Here is a 16432-nt window from a genome sequence, read left to right on the forward strand (position 1 = left end):
GGGACTAAGTGATTGATGGGCGAGTTGTCCAATCACAGAATTTTTACAATGAAACACGTCTTTTGTTGAAGAGCTAAATGATTGACGGATAAACTGCCCAATCACAGAACTTCTACAATGAAATGACATGTTTTATTGTGAGACTAAATGATTGACGGATGAGTTGTCCAATCATCGAATTCCTGCTACGATCGTTGGATTCTGTCTATAAATTATACAGGGAGTGATGTGCATGGAGGAGTGTACATAAACGCGCTTCTGATCCTTCATAGCTAATTAACACATGCAGAAAGTCATGTAGCGCTAGCTGGTCATGTGGTATCCAATTGTTCTGGGAGATAACAAATAGCTGGCTAGCTGGATGTTTAGCTAATTCTAACTGTGTGACACGGGGACCGCGTCGGTAGTCACTTAGCGATGTAATTTACTTTGTCTTGCGAATGCTTTGAAATCGGTAAACTAGTTGGTTTAATTAGTTAATCTAGTTACAGTTACCTTTTACCTACGTAGTTATCGCGACAGAAATGTCTTATGTGGACACATTGGCTGGAGGCTGCATGGTGGATAGCAAGCTATGGCTCAGCCCCGAACCCGACGAGACCGGACGGAATCTGTCCGCTTTGGGCTCTGATTGCCTTATAGCGCTCGGGTTCGGGTCGGGAAAGGCCCGTTTCTGGATGTCGGGTTGAGAATGCACTACTGTCTAAAATCTGGGCTAAGATCTCATTTGAATGAATGACATACGGTCAAATGGAATTAAGGTTTTTCTATGGCTACCGGAAATACGGGTCTCTTACGGAAGATTAATCTGTTTTCTACTGTAAAAATGTACATTCACATGCTGCTATTCACCAGAAGATCTTATCCAGAGGGACTGAACTGAACCAAAGTGCATGCAAACAAAACGGCATGAAAAACAGAAGAACTTATTTTCGCTTAAGTGCCCTCCGTTTCCCCCCAAATGACTTCGTTTTGTTCACATGTTGAGCAGAATTTGTTTGATTTTTATCTGCCTGTGCATGCTTGCGTCAATTTCTTAAACTGCTGAATGTTAGCCGGATTAGCCCCCTGAGATGTATTGATTTTTTGACTATTACAAACTGCTGAAGCGGGTTTTGATTTGATTTCATATCAGCCGGTTTTGCAGCCTAATCAGTTGAGGCCGGATCGGCTAACAAATAAACTTTTCATCTTCTAGCTGGGTTCGGTTCGGGTATTAAAGGCCCGGGGTAGGTCGGATATGGATTTAACTTTCAGGTCCATGCAGGCCTTTATGTGCAACTGCGATTATTTATGGAAAGGAAGAGAGGGAATTGGTCAAACATTAGCCAAATGCAAGTACACCCGTATGCAGTTTTGGCTAGCTGTGTAGAAGGGTAACTGGTCTTTTAAAATATAACCTAGTCTGGACTGTTCTTATTCAAATAATACCCTGTTTTAACAATGTGAATCTTTTACCTTGATGTAAATGTTAGCTAATGTTGGCTACAATCAATCAGTTTAAAGACTTTTGAACGCAGTGAATTCATTAGTATGGACTGAAGAACATTCAGCCATTTATGTTTCAAATGGGACAAATGTCTGCCTGCAGATCAGTGGTGTGTGGGTGTGTCTGGACCCACTCTCCTCCTCTGTGGGAGATAACACAGCGCAATAAATATAGAGTCCTGTTGAAAGGACAGTCTACCTGTGAGAAATCAGTACTTCTTAAAAATGGAGATGAAGACCTGCGTTGTTTGTTTGCTACTGAAAGGTTCAAGAGGGCATTGATATGAACTGCTGTGGAGCAGAGGGAAAGACTCCAGCAGTCTGCAGTCTTATCTGAGCAAACAGCCACAGTAAAACTGAGCAGGCTTCTTCAGTGCTTGGGTGGCACCAAGCAGCCAGGCTGTTGCCGGAGGTGGAACTGGCGCAGTTGGTGGGCCAGTAAAGGGCAGTCTTCCCACCAGTGTAGTTAATCCCAGTGGGGACACTGTGGTGTAGGAGATACCCTCTGCAACACAAGACATTAATCTGAGATCCTGATTTACTGTGGTCATAAATCCACACAGATGTAGTATCCCTTACTGCAAAGATCAGGTGTTGTTCCTGGCGCCATGGCCACTTTAGCATCCCCAACTTTTACTGGCTAAATAAATCCATCCTTTTCTGCTGCTGGTGAAGTTGGAGACAGCCTGGGGTAAACTGGCTGCTGTTGTTCATTCGGTTGGATGCAACGCTGTGAGGAATGTTGTAGATTACGCTGCCTTTGTGCAGTTCTCTACAAATATTTCTCTGCACATGCGTTAAAGTGATTCCGCCCACAAAGTGAAAGAGTGGTGGGGAATTGAGTTAGAATATTGTTTGGGCATCCTTTCTTAAACCATCAAGAAAATGACCAGAGCAGGCACAGTCTGCCCAGTGCTGCCTTCCACCTTTCTTGTCTGTGCAGTGTTTCTCATCACTGTGTGCTGCTGCCCTCTGCTGTTCATATCTTGGCACTGTTTCTTATTACTGCTCACCGCTGCCCTCTGCTGTTGTTCATCTGTGCACTTTTTCTCATTACTGTCCAGTGTTGCCTTCTCCTGTTCATGTCTATGCAGTGTTTCTCATTACTGCATACTGCTGCCCTCTGCTGTTTCATATCTGTTCAATATTTCTCATTACTGCTCACCATTGCCCTCTGCTGTTCATAACTGTGTGCTGTTTCTCATTGTTGCTCATTGCTGCTCTCTGCTGCTCATATCTTTGTAGTGTATCACATTATTGTTGTGTGGCTCACTGCTGCCCTCTTCTGTTCAGTGTTTTCCTTGTCTTACATTACGTTATTATGACATGAGTTGAGCAGATACGCTTTTTTCAGACAAACTGCATCTCTTGCGCTGTATGTATGCTCCTTGTAAACAGATGACACAATTTTAAATTTGAGATCCTATGATACAACTTTTGTAAAAGAAGGTAAACATCCATTAGTGTCCACTTTCTCCCCATTTCTTCAATACTGATGAGCTCTCATTAAAATGCAAAGTTACTTGTCAGACAGTTATTACGCTCTTTAATCATTTGTAAATGTGAAATGTACAAGCAGGTGATTTTATTGCTGCCCAATGAGCTCAGCTGCAACTCCTGACAGTAAGCAGGGGATGCAGCTTGTCCTGTAGAAACTCAGGGAGCAGAGAGTGTTGGCTGCCCTTCCTCTCTTTCGCTGGGTGCTGTGTTCCCTCATTGAGCTGCTTCTTCATAATAGGGATGCGTTTGCATGTTGGGAAAGGTAATCCATGTTTTGAATTTCACCACGTCGGCAATGTGAAAACTAGCGTTTGTGACACTCCACCATAAAGTGATGAGATGCACTTCAAGGGCCCGAGTAGGTCTCCTCAGCACATCTCTGCCCCTCCTCATGCCTGCTTTCAGCTTGAGAGTGAAAACCAAATGAGGAAAGAAATTCATTTAAGAATAAACTGCGGCTCATCACTTCTGTGGCTCCAATCGAGGAGCCATTCAGTGAAGGACAAGTACTCCTGCCACCTTGTTAACATATTAGAAGAACTACTGCAGCTTAGCTGTTGGAAGTGCTTGAGGTAGAGTTGAGTGCTGCTGAGTGCTGAGAGAGATGTTGCCATTTCCATTGAATTTTGCACAATGGTGCACACCTTATAAAACTTAATATTCTCAGGCACATACTTTGCATTATTGCCAATTGGCAGACATTCTTATCCAAAGTAACTTACATAGGTTACAATTTTATCCATTTATACAACTGGATATTTACATCCATTTATTTACAGCTGCCAGCCCCCCCCCTCCCCCCCGTGGTACAGCAGCTGGTCCTGGTGAAGACCATTAAGATCCAGGTACGACAGTGTGTTTGTAGCATCTACCATTCCTGGGAACAGAGTGACATTACACCCCACAGTGCTCTCTTGAAAGCACAGGTCTGATTCCTGATTCCACCACTAGAGGGCACTCTGGTTACAACTTTTCTGTGGCATGCTGATATGGTATTGAGTGATCACGCTGGGCACAGCTCCCTGCTCCACCTCCTGAGCACTGCGCTGCCTCCCAGACTGTGCTTCCTGTTCGTGTTCAACGGCTTCCTCAGCATTGAGGGCTGTGTGTCCTCTACTGCTCTGGGATCAGCAGCTGAGGCCCACTCTCAGGTCATGATTCACACACACGTGTACATTCATCCCAGCTCATCCCGGTGTGTCAGGAGACAGGCGTGTCCAGACACAGGTGTGTTACGAGATAGGTTGCATAAGTGACAGAGCTCAGTGTATCAGTGGACTGATCTGTGGAATCACAGTGTGTGTCCTCAGTCAGAGGGATACTCAGTTCACAGGGCTGGGTCCCTTCCAGTTGCTTTTCACACCACTGTGCCTGACTGTTTACAGACACACACCTCAAACAGCTTCCTCCAGCAGAACTCTTCCAGCAGTGCTCCTCCTCCTCTGCTCCTCCTGCTTCAAGACCCTCGCTCCAGCTGTAACATTTGCCTCTGGAAACTCAGATTTCAAGCCTTCTGCAGGAAGTTTCAAATGTTCTGGAAGGTTAATCTTAAATGTGCTAAAGTGTAAACATTAGCCGTACATGCCATAAACATGAAATCTCTGATTCACAGTAGTGTTTATGGTGAGAAACAAATCTTACACAGTTGCACACTTCAACAAATCACGCAGAATTTACACTATGTTTACACAGATCAAGGGAGCATGAAAATCTTTAATCTTGCTATTTTGGGGAAATGATACCTCTATCATTAGAGACTTGTGCTGTGTGCTAATTTATGGAAAATTCGTGATTCAGAACCCAAATCCAGCAGGAGTGAGCCTGTAGATGTTACAATTTGGCGGGATGCGGTGACTTGGTATGGTAGCCATGTAAATGGTCGTATTCACACGTGCTCCGGTTTATGTACATAGACGTTCATGCTTATGTTTATCATGCATCTGAACGTTTATGCTTTTCCTTGTGCTTCAAAAAATGACTGACTCGTTAAAAGATTGACATGATGTTCTTTCTCCATTCTTTTTTTTTCTATAACTGATTGACATATCGTTCAGATTTGTGTACAGTTTGTTATCGAATCTCTAACAAATGAACAAAAAGACAATATTTAAAGTGTGTGTCCTGTCATCATGTTTAAAAAAAAAAAAAAGTGAGCTTTAAATAGGCTACTGAACTGTGAAGCGTGTCAGTACATCGTTAATTTATACAAACCCTTGATAAACTTCATCAAACAAAATTGTTTTCTTTATTAATTACTATACTATTATTTTCATCTCAGAGAAGCTTCCTATGTGTTCGTTTCAGGCTCGTTGCGGTACATTGAGACGATGTGGCAAGAATTCCCTACAAGTCATGCCATACGCTCCCGTAGTAAATGTTTTATCTTCGCGAAATGTAACGCGCGGGTACAAGACCAGTTTTAGATCTGTGTGAATTTATCAAATATAGGAACTGACTTTTAGAAACATGTGAATTTGAAAATATCCTTCTGTTTGTCTATGTGAAATTGCTGTGTTTGTAAATCGTGTCTGCATGATGAGACAGGAAGAGTTTATAAATTATGTGTCATGCCCCTGGAAATTAATCTATCTCCCGAATATCAGATCAGTCATGAAGCTGAACTGAAGAATTCATATTCCCCATATGGAATATATATTCTGATATATCTTACATATCTGTTTATGAAAATATACAGAAACTGGTTTCTCAAAATTGTGTGTGAAATTAATCAAAAATAATGACCAGTGAGAACAACGTGACCCGGAATGTCCTGAATGATCATTCACGCACGCAGATTTCACTAAATACGATCTGGCAGAATACAGGGTTAAAGGCGCAGAAAGGCCTTTTCTTGGTGTAAAATCGAGTTTTAGCCTTTACCAGCGGTTGGCTACAAGCGCACTGAGTCAGAGGAGCGACTGTGCGCACACACGCCCCCCACTCACCTCTGAGCGTCAGTGCGGCTCGGTCGCCCTGGGGAAATTACACCACTCCAAAAGTCACAAATCTCAAGAAACTTTTTAAATTTAAATGACAGATTTTTTTTTTTAAACAAACAAGACTTAAACCAAAATGTATTTATTGGTATTTGTGTACATTCAACATCAATATACAACATCTGTAAAGAACAGTACAGGAAGTGTGGTCCAGGTTGGGACGGGCGGGAGGTTTGGGTGGGTCCCAGCCCTCACTGCTCAGTGGTCCTCGGCAAGGAAGGCTCTGATAGGACAATATCATCATCATCATCATCATCATCATCATCATCATCGTCACCAGTTCCATGCAGATCAGTGAGATAATTCTCATCACTTCGTCTCTCAAACTACCACCTGAGAGGATCTGCTCTGCCCTGCTGCACACAGCTGCTGGTCCAGGTCTGGGTGCTCTCTCCACCTGCACCACTGGCCTCTGTCCTGACTGGTAATGCTCCTGTCTTCTTCAGCTCCAGCTCTGCAGGCTGATCAGCCACCTGCCCCTGCTCTCTCTCCACTGCTTACTGACCGCAGCTTACACGCCTCCCCCACCCCTGGCCAACTCCCCTTACAGGTGAGTCTATGGGCTGCTCACACTCATCTGTTGCCCCCTAGTGGTGGAATGAGCTACCTGCACCAAGATACCAACATCCCCTTCCATCACCAGTTGCACTCACTGGCTGCATCAGGAATGAACACGTACCTTTACACAAAAATGGCTGATCTTCTTCCATTTCTCGGCTGTAAGGAAAAACAGGACATGTTAGTATCGCTTTCCCATTTTCAAATCAGGGTATCTGTGACTGTCTGACAGTCAGTAGACTGGATGTGTGTTTATCTGTCTAAACTGTTGTTTCCCTTCACTCTGTTACCATCCCAGAGCCAAAAGGTGGAGGGAGGCTGGTGAAGTAGGACCTTCATTTGGTAATCCAGCCAATGGAATTGTTTATGCAAATAAGCAGAATTTGCTTCTCCAGCCAATGAAACCGTTTACACAAATGACACAACCAGCAGCAAACAGCATGGCAGCAGCAGTGCTGTCGAGTGCCTGGTGTGTTCTGCAGAGAAGTGCTTCTGCTGCAGCTACTAGCTGTAGCTATTACTTTAAGAGTGCACTACAAGGTGGTCTAGTTTCTACATAACTGTTTTATGTAGTGTTATTTCAAATGCTCAATTGCTTTTAAAATCTACAAGGAACAACGCTGAAGTCATATTTAGATGCCCACGGCAATCAATTGTTCTCTAGCTTGTTCATAACACCAGATATAGATCCAGCTGCTGGATTTTAGCAGGAGTCCTGTATGACCTTTCATGCATCACTCTCAGTTCACTCCTGTATGCATCACTGCCCCGCCTGTCCCCCCTCGCTGACCCCCCGAGAGACAGGGTGGAGGAACCCTGCTGTTTCCCGCCCTGTCCGTGCCGGAACGCAGTGAAAACCAACCCGGTACAGGAAATAGCCTCGACTCTGGATCCCTCCGGGCCCCTGGAGGTCCTCCTGCAGAAAGAGAGAGCCATGATCTCAACCATCAAGCAAATGAAAATAAAACTGAACCACTTCCCTCCCCCACCTGACCTGCTCTCTGAGAAACGTCAAGTGAGCCAGCCAAAGGTGGCTCTCCGCTATGCCTGGCTGTGTGGACATTACTGATGTTTTCCATTAGGATGAAGACGGAAAGATGCAGCGGAGAAGTGAGAACACCTAGCTAACTACATTCAGTGTATCTGTACAGACAGTGCAAACTGTTCAGTGTTTCTGTAGAGACCATGCAAACTCTTCTGCCATGCTATGATATAGCTGGACATGGCTAGTGTTGCTATGCTGTGATATAGCTGGACGTGGCTGTATCACTGCGTTGCTATGCGTGTGCTTCTGCGCTCTGGCAGGAGCATTGAAACTCCACGTGATGTGCACTCACTTGGGCTCAGAGTGGCAGGCCAAGCTAGAGCGCAGCGTCATGGAGGAAAAGCAGCAGCTCTGAGTTCCACTAATTTTAGCCGATAATTATGGCCGGGATGGAAAGAACGGCTAATGTAGCACAGCTCGCAAATGGAGTCCAGTAAAAATGTAAGAAAACACGTGCGCGCACTCAAAGGCACACACACACACGCACACATGCACACACACACGCAAACACATGCGCGCACACACACGCACACACACACGCAAACACATGCGCGCACACACACACAGCAACATCGGTGGCAGCGGCGCGGCACGCCTGCATCTCCGGCACTAAGACACTATGTGCTGCCGTGAGTGCGCTCTGAATGAGCAGCCATCTCTCTGCACCCTGTCAGGGGCTTCACACATACACCGCACAGTGACAGCGTTCGAAGCAGAAAGGAGTTCAAAACCTAACAATACAAAACGCATACACTGCAAAAAATAGCCCTTCAAAAATAAGAAACAAAATAATTAATACAAGGTGTTTTTTGCTAGTAATAAGTGAAAAAATCTGCCAGTGGAACTAGTGGAAATACACTTGTTAAGATTTCTTGAAAGGGATCTTAAAATTAGGTGGAAAAAGACTAATTTTGATCCATTTTTAACTGGTATTAGGAAGTGTTTTTGTGTCATGCAGTTTAAAAACCTTCTGACTTGTCAAAAAGGCTTGCTTAATTTGATATACCACTCAAAGTCAGATGTTTTCAAGACAGTTTCACCAAACAAGATATTCAAGATGCACCGTCTAAAAACAAGTCCTTGTAGCTCAAGGACATTTTGCTTGTTTGGTGACTGTGTCTTATATTAAGTGTAAAGAGATATTTTGACTTGAAAAGAGACAAGTATGCTTGGTGAGATTTGGATTTTTTGCATTGTAGAGGATATAAATATGAGACATACATGTAAGCTGCATTCCAATGAGACATAGTGTTTGGTAGTCCTTCTGCTAAGTGCATTATGGGTATTACCTCACTCTTGGCTCTTTGTGATTTCTGATGAATGTGATGAATGTGAAAATTCTGCATTGCAGTGTCTCCTTTTTAACTCTTGAGTGTAAAGATTCCCTGTAACCCTGGACAGTGACAGATGAGGTTAGAGGAAAGAGATGAAGACATGCTGAAGGTTACATACGTCAATGCTGATTCTCCTCGGTCTTCGCACACGGAGCTGGGGGACCAGCTGCAGCAGAGGGTGCAGGACAGAGGGCTGACGGACATCAAGAACCACAGGACAACAACAAACAGACAGAACCACAGAACAATGACCAACACAGAGAACCACAGGACAACAGCCAACAGAGAACCACAGAACAATGACCAACACAGAGAACCACAGGACAACAAATGTGGACAACCACAGAATATTGACGAACGCAGAGAACCACAGGACAACAACACACATGGAGAATCACAGGAAAAAGGGAACGTGGACAACCACAGGACAACAACAGACACAGAGCCACAGGGAAAGAGACACAGAGAACGTCAGCACAACAACAGACACAGAGCCACAGGGAAAGAGACACAGAGAACGTCAGCACAACAACAGACACAGAAATACAGGAAAACATCACACAAAGACAACAATAAACGGCAACAGACATGGAGAATGATCAGCTTCTTTCCAGAGATGACCTGGCATCTCCCACACTGCAGCTGGGAACGCAGAAGGGATACCAGCAAGGGAGGGGCAGGACAGGAACACACACACACACACACACGCACACACACGCACACGCACACGCACACTCACACGCACAAGCACACGCACAAGCACACACACACGCACACACACAACATGCTGATCCTCAGTGCGGCCCAGAGTTCACAGTGCATCAATACAAAGATTAACAGGATCCACAGCCACACTGCCTCTGCATGCTGGGGTAGGTCTTAGCTAAAGGTGTATTTGTGTCTTAAACCAAAGTGTAGAACATGTGTAGTGTGTACATTGTGGTATAGTGTATTGCACTGGGTTAGTGAGTTTTATACTGTGAGTTTTATACTGTACTGTAGTGTTCCAGTATCGAGAGTGTCCAAGTACTTGTGTCTGAATGGCTGTGTGTTGTGTAGAATGTTTGTATTCTGCACTGTAATGCACCTATGTTTATGATTGTACAGAGACATTTTAATATCACAGTACAATATCACAGATCTGGTTTAAAACAAGGTTACAACGTGGTTATTCCTTCTGTAGTCTCCATGGTATGTACAGATTACCATGACACAGGCATCTGTCTCTGAATCCATCACTGAAGTATTGAAACTGCTCAATGAACAGTTGAACATGAGTGGCAAATCTTATAGCAATTCAAAAATGAATCAATCAAATATTCGGAAATAAATAAATAAACTTTCATATTCGTAAAATATGGTTTTGCCCAGAGGCCTCACCACTAAGAGTAATGCAGCATGTTAATTTAGTCCCTTTCATTGACAGAGTGATAATAGTCTATCAGTGTCCTGCTGGCTCTATTCCTCACAACAGGCACAGTGGAGTATAATAAAGGAGATGAATCATTTACTCTGTGAGGAGACAACAAATGACACCTGAGAGGGAAGTCCTGACCCCTTCAGACAGACATTTTACATTACATTTTACTCACAGATACAGGCAGCATGCACACACAGGAACAGGGCAGGGCAAAGCTGTGGGGTGTGTGTGTGAGCAGTGCAGTACTGAATGGAATGGAATTATATCATTATAATTATAACTCCAGTGCTGTCAATACAGGAAGCTGGAGGCTGCTCCAGGATGAGGTGTACTGTCTGAGCTGCTCCGGGATGTTACAATGCTTTGCACAATTTAATGGAAATCAAGGCCACAACCGGCCTTCAGGACACATTAAAGCACTGTGAGTCTGCCGTTATTGCAAAGGGCCACACTATTCAGCACAATGTCGAGATCTGTGGGACTGGTGGGTTGATCAATTTAGTGAGTGAATAAGTGAGTGAGTGCGTGAGTGAGTAAGTGAATAAGTGGGTGGGTGAATGAGTAAGTGAGTGAGTGAATGGCAAAATAAAGAAGGCATTCCATGTTTCCACCCTGGAATCCAAATGCAATTTATGCAATTAACTAGTTTGACACCCCCAACCAAAGAAACAAACTAAATAAATACACAGGTAAAAGTATGAGGACAGTGGGTCTTGTGTATAAGCAGCTAGGCACAGCAGCATGGGAGACTGACTTACCGCCAGGTCAGCAGGGGTGGGGCCCTGGGGCTTAGTGTAATGGAATAAAAACTGAACACAAGATCAGGAAACACTGATGATGCTTGTGAAAATGCCCGTTTCATTTATGTAAAATCACTTTATTTGCTGAAAAATGCGATCTTATTCACTGAAAATGGGTCTTTATCTGCCGAAAAACAAGATTTGATTTGCTGAAACAGGGTTTTATGAGCACATGAGTGTTTAACGGAGCCACAACTCAGCCTTTCAGCATCTTACCCTTTTAGCATCATCCCGCGCTTTCACATCCTGAAAAAGAGTAGAAAGAGAAAAATCAGGAACTGAGTGGAGGGGTGGCGTGGAGACATAACCAAAGCAGCATCCCTTATTCACAGCAAGGGCCGCAGAGATAGGTTACACTTCTCATGGAGAATATGACTGGTCTGATAGGGAGTCCTTTACCAGCAGGACTCAGAAAGTCAGGGAGTTCTTTGTCATGAGATTTCTGTGAGGCTGATGGTGAATGGTCAGGGATACGTGGTGCCTGGAGTCTCCACGTCATCCCCTACACGCCAAACACATGCTGTGCAGGGTAATGTTTTACCACACTTCTTGCATTCCTTAGCTAACAGTGATGGAGAGCCCACATCAGCAGCACAGACTGGCTTTGTTTAGCTGGGGCTAGGGTTGGGTAGGGCAGTGGCTCCACCCTCAGCACCCTGGGACTTGTGTGGGTGCTGTGTGTGCAACTGCTGATATTTGCCTGCTGTTGAACTCTGGGATTGCTACATGGGTCAGTGGCTGTCACTGCTTTGATGATGAGTTTAAAATGCATTATTGGATGATACTAAAATTAATGAAAAGGGAAAAATGAAAAAATTTATATATTTGCATTAATGAAAACAATAAAATAGCAGGGCAAAAATATTTTGTTGTTGTTTTTCACTGTTTCAGTGCTTTTATGGATTTTTGCCCTTTCATTATCACAAGACAGATTTACTTCTGTTCATAACATTTTCAAATTATGACCTAATAAAGTCCCAGATTATTAATTTTAGATGAAAAAGAGGAGCAGAGGGAACAGGATGTGTGTAATTGGCCCTGTCGTCCTGCAGGGATCTCCGAGCAGGTGTTCATTCAGCGGCAGCTTCCGTACCTTTGAGTTCCACACAGCTCCCATGATCAGGTAGCAAAGCTCGCCAAGTGAGTCAGATGCCTAGCAACAAGAGTCAGAGCACAAAGAGGGATTACAGACTCATCTGCAGGTTCCTCTTGGATCATGCAGGAGGGGGCGACCAGCTGATCTCGAATACCGCTCACCTGAGGCTGACGTCCCAGGGAGAGCATGGAGGAGCAGAGGTGCTCTATCTGCAAGAGAGGATAGGGTGAATACATCAGCGGCGTGCCAGGGCGGGGGGCATGGCGGTGGGGGCGGCGGGGGCGTGGGGCAGTGCTCTGACGTACCCCCCGGCTCCGGGGCATTTCAGCATAGCTGACAAATCCCTCCGTTGTCCAGGGAAACAGAAGTGAAATGTCATAGAACTACCTCACAATATGGACGGGGGGTTAAGTGTTTACTGTTTCTACTCACTGAAGTATAAGCTCTTCCTGAGTGAATCAGACACAGAAATAGTTTATTGGTGTCTGTGACTGAACATACTGTTCATCAGTGAAATTAGCTCCGGTTCCTCTCACCCCATCTTACCTGGTTCAGCAGCTGGAGCTCCTGCTGCATGGCTGGATCCTGCAGGACCACTGGGGCACCTTCCAATCAGACACACAGAGACACTGGTAACTACACTTCACTGCATACACAACGCTCACACACACAGGTAACTACACCTGAACATCACCACAAACACAACACACACACACAGGTACTTACACCTGAACTGCACAGCATACACAACATTCAGACACACTGGTAGCTACACCTGAACTCTTCATAACACTCCCCTACTTAATATTAATGATTAACTCTAAAAACTCTGAAATGTCCCTTGTCATCACTGACAGATCCCCTAAACACTCGCACATGATACCTCAGCACTCACAGCTCATATCAGTTCAGCATTTCCTGCCAGAGAAATGGAGTGTCACAGCACAAAGAGGTGATTGAGTGTAAGGGGGTGATCTCAGCCCCTCAGTAACCTCACACCAGGTAACGCACATTGAGCACACAATAAGCACACACTCAGCACAGACTCTGATTCCTCTACAATTCCTTCAACTCCCCTCCACAGCAGGGGGTCCAGCCATGTGCTGGGACATGGGGCCTCCACCATCAGGACAGCAATTACACTTATAAGATCAGTGACAGAGCATGACACTGGAAACCAAACTAATAATAACTGCCACTGCCAGTCATCTGTGACAGCGCAGTTACACTGGCGCAGGGTGCTTTCACACTAGAGCTTTTGGTGTGGACCCGAGTCCGCTTGAGCTGTTACTTCGGTTCGTTCCGGTTTGTTATGTTGATGTGAAAGCTGTTTTCGGACTTTTGGGTGAGCACCAAGGGACCGTACCCAAGTCCTCCAGAAAATGGGGGTCTGGGGTACGGTTCACCTGAACTCCAGTGCAGTTTGCATTTGGTGTGAAAGCTATCCCATCCAAAACCAGGAAGTAAGCGCTACGTGGCAGTTCACGCTTGTCGCATCTAAAAACTGTTCTGAAATGAATTGCAGGTAGCCACACTGTTCGCTCACCTTGAGAATATGCATGTATGCTCTGCAAGCAAAGCTGCAAATTCATTTCGCATTGCCGCCTGTCTCCGCAAAAACCTCCTTATCCGAGCAGCTCGCATCACTCTCAGACAGCGGGAAGCAATTATGGCATAGTGAAAATGCCGAACACGGTTATTTTGGTGCTGACACCATATTAATAAAAAGATGAATAAGAAAACAAATACAGTATAGTGTGGCTTTCCATATTGCCATATCCATTTCGCACTCGAGTTTAGCAAAACGGTCCAAGTGTGAAAACAGCCTCAGACTCACTCAGGGAATGGGGAGACTGTGATTCTGCAGTTCTCTCATTCCACCACTAGGGGGGCAAGTGAGGATGGGAGGGTAGAGGTGGGCTGCTGCCTGTGCTTCCCTGGAGCAGTTAGCAGCTTCTCTTCCTCTCTGCTCAAACATCTCCTCACTGATGTGTTTTCTCAAGGTGTGGGCGCGTCCTTGCCTGTTAGCTGAGAGTTAGACCCCGCTGGTCTGGTTTGAGTCCCCGTCACGGAGGAACTGTTTTCCCTGGTGACTGAGAGTGACTCGCTGGTTGTACGAGCCACTGGCTCTGCCTGCAGGTCCCATGGATGCAGGTATGAGAGGCAGAGCACGACATACTGCAATGGACAGCACAGGTCTCAGTATGCCCACCCCTGTAGAGGACATCCTGTCTACCATAAGCTTGTTATCCACAATCCATCTGGCAGCACCAAGCTGAGAGGCAGCTGGTAATGGTGAGCCCATAGCCCTTACAGGACCAAAGCGGCAGAAGGTGACTGAAATGTCTGTTGCTGGGCTCCAGTATAATTTCATTTTACAAGATTCTACCCCCCGACCCAGGTGTCCAGATGCCCCACCTCAGGGTTTCTGTGTGCTGGCAGTAACACAAATACCTGTATCTCACTGCTTCTAAAATACATAAACTGCAGTTACTGAGAGAGTTCTCTTTGCCCTGGGTAAGCTATACATGGAGGACATACATACAGCACAGACCCTGCCATTGAGGTAGAGCTGGTCATTACTCTAACCTGCTCTATTGTACACATCCAATTACAATCGGCACCATCAGTTTTTAAGGCTAAGCGAAAAACCTACCTTTGCAGTAAGTGTTATAGGCGTTTGGATGCTGAGGAGGGGAGTGGCTCATGGTTATGGAAATCCCAAGGTGGTATTAACTCATCCTTGCTGTCATCCCTGCTTGTCAATTTGACTGTCCAGTACTTGTTGATCATTTAGACTACTATTTGGAGCATTAACCTAGTTCATTTGATAACCTTTTCTATTTCAGCTGCTGTTTTTTGTAACTTACATATTTTAACTGCTACCAATCTAATGGTAATGTAATAAATCTTAAGCAATTAAAATGAATGAGGCTTCTGACTTTAACAATTGAAAAACAACAAAATAGATGACAAATATGAACAAAATGAAAGACTCAACAATAAGGGAAACACACATTGCAATTAAATTGAATCTGGCCCTTGTCTGTAAATTACATATTTTTGATCACTTATGGCTACATTTCTGCTTTCTGTAAAAGGAGCAATCATCTTGCGGGGTAAAAGCTAGTCTATACTTGCTGTGTTGCTCATCTGCATCTCTCTTGGTGGCAGATAACCAGTGTCTCCTTACTGGAGGACAGGGGGTTTTGGTTAATCTGTGTTCAACACCTCTAAAATTAGAAATGAGCAAACAGTGAACAAAGCCTTCAATCAGTCCCAGGCTCCCTGAGGTCTGTCCTCAGCCACCAAGCCTCCTTTCTTCAGACTTTATTGCAGCCAGGGACCCCAGCTGTAGCCTACTCTGCTCAGAATTCCCTCTGTGCTGAGTTATTGTCTAGTACCTGCTCTAAATGGGACGGGACAGTCTAAGATCCCCTTTATGGCCATGGGTCCTAACCTTTCTGCTCACCACCCCTTTGCATGCTGTCGTAGTTTATCTCTGCTGGGGTGACCTAATGTCGCACTGCTTCATAACTTTCTGCACCTAAATTCACTGGTCATCCCATTCTAACCACTTCATTCTCTCCCTCTCTTTCTCTCTCATCCCTTCCTTCTCTCCCTCTCTTGTCTCTCTAGGCAACAAGCGTCTCTCCAGCACTGCTAGCAGCTATGTTGGCTGGCCACAATGAATACATTGGACCATTGCTGCACCATCCACTCACCTCACTCATTACATTCATTCCTTTATTCATTCACTCACTCACTCATAACCTGCCAATATTTCTACCTCCTGTCCACATCACTGACTATAGAATGATACTACTCTGATGGAAATAACAGATGAACTGATGCCTTTTGTTACACCAATGTCATCACTTCTATTATTACTTTCCATATGACTCTCGACCACCTTTTCCCAGTGTCAGGGAATAATTTTCTAGTTTTTACCCCAGTAGCTTGGGTTTTCTATTTGTTTATTTCACTCTATGTGAATCAACAAAATGCTCTATGTACAGCACTTTGTGACAATCATGATTGTAAAAATGCCTTTTTAATAAAGAAAATTTGATTTTGATTTTTTGATTGAAAGTAGGTGGACCCTACTTTGGTAGACCTTAGTCATTGTATGAATAACGTTAGATACTGGTTTATACAATAACATTATACCCCTGGTCCTCGGAGTAACTTTAGA

Source organism: Megalops cyprinoides, chromosome 2 (genome assembly GCF_013368585.1).
Source record: "Megalops cyprinoides isolate fMegCyp1 chromosome 2, fMegCyp1.pri, whole genome shotgun sequence".
Lineage (NCBI taxonomy): Eukaryota > Metazoa > Chordata > Actinopteri > Elopiformes > Megalopidae > Megalops > Megalops cyprinoides.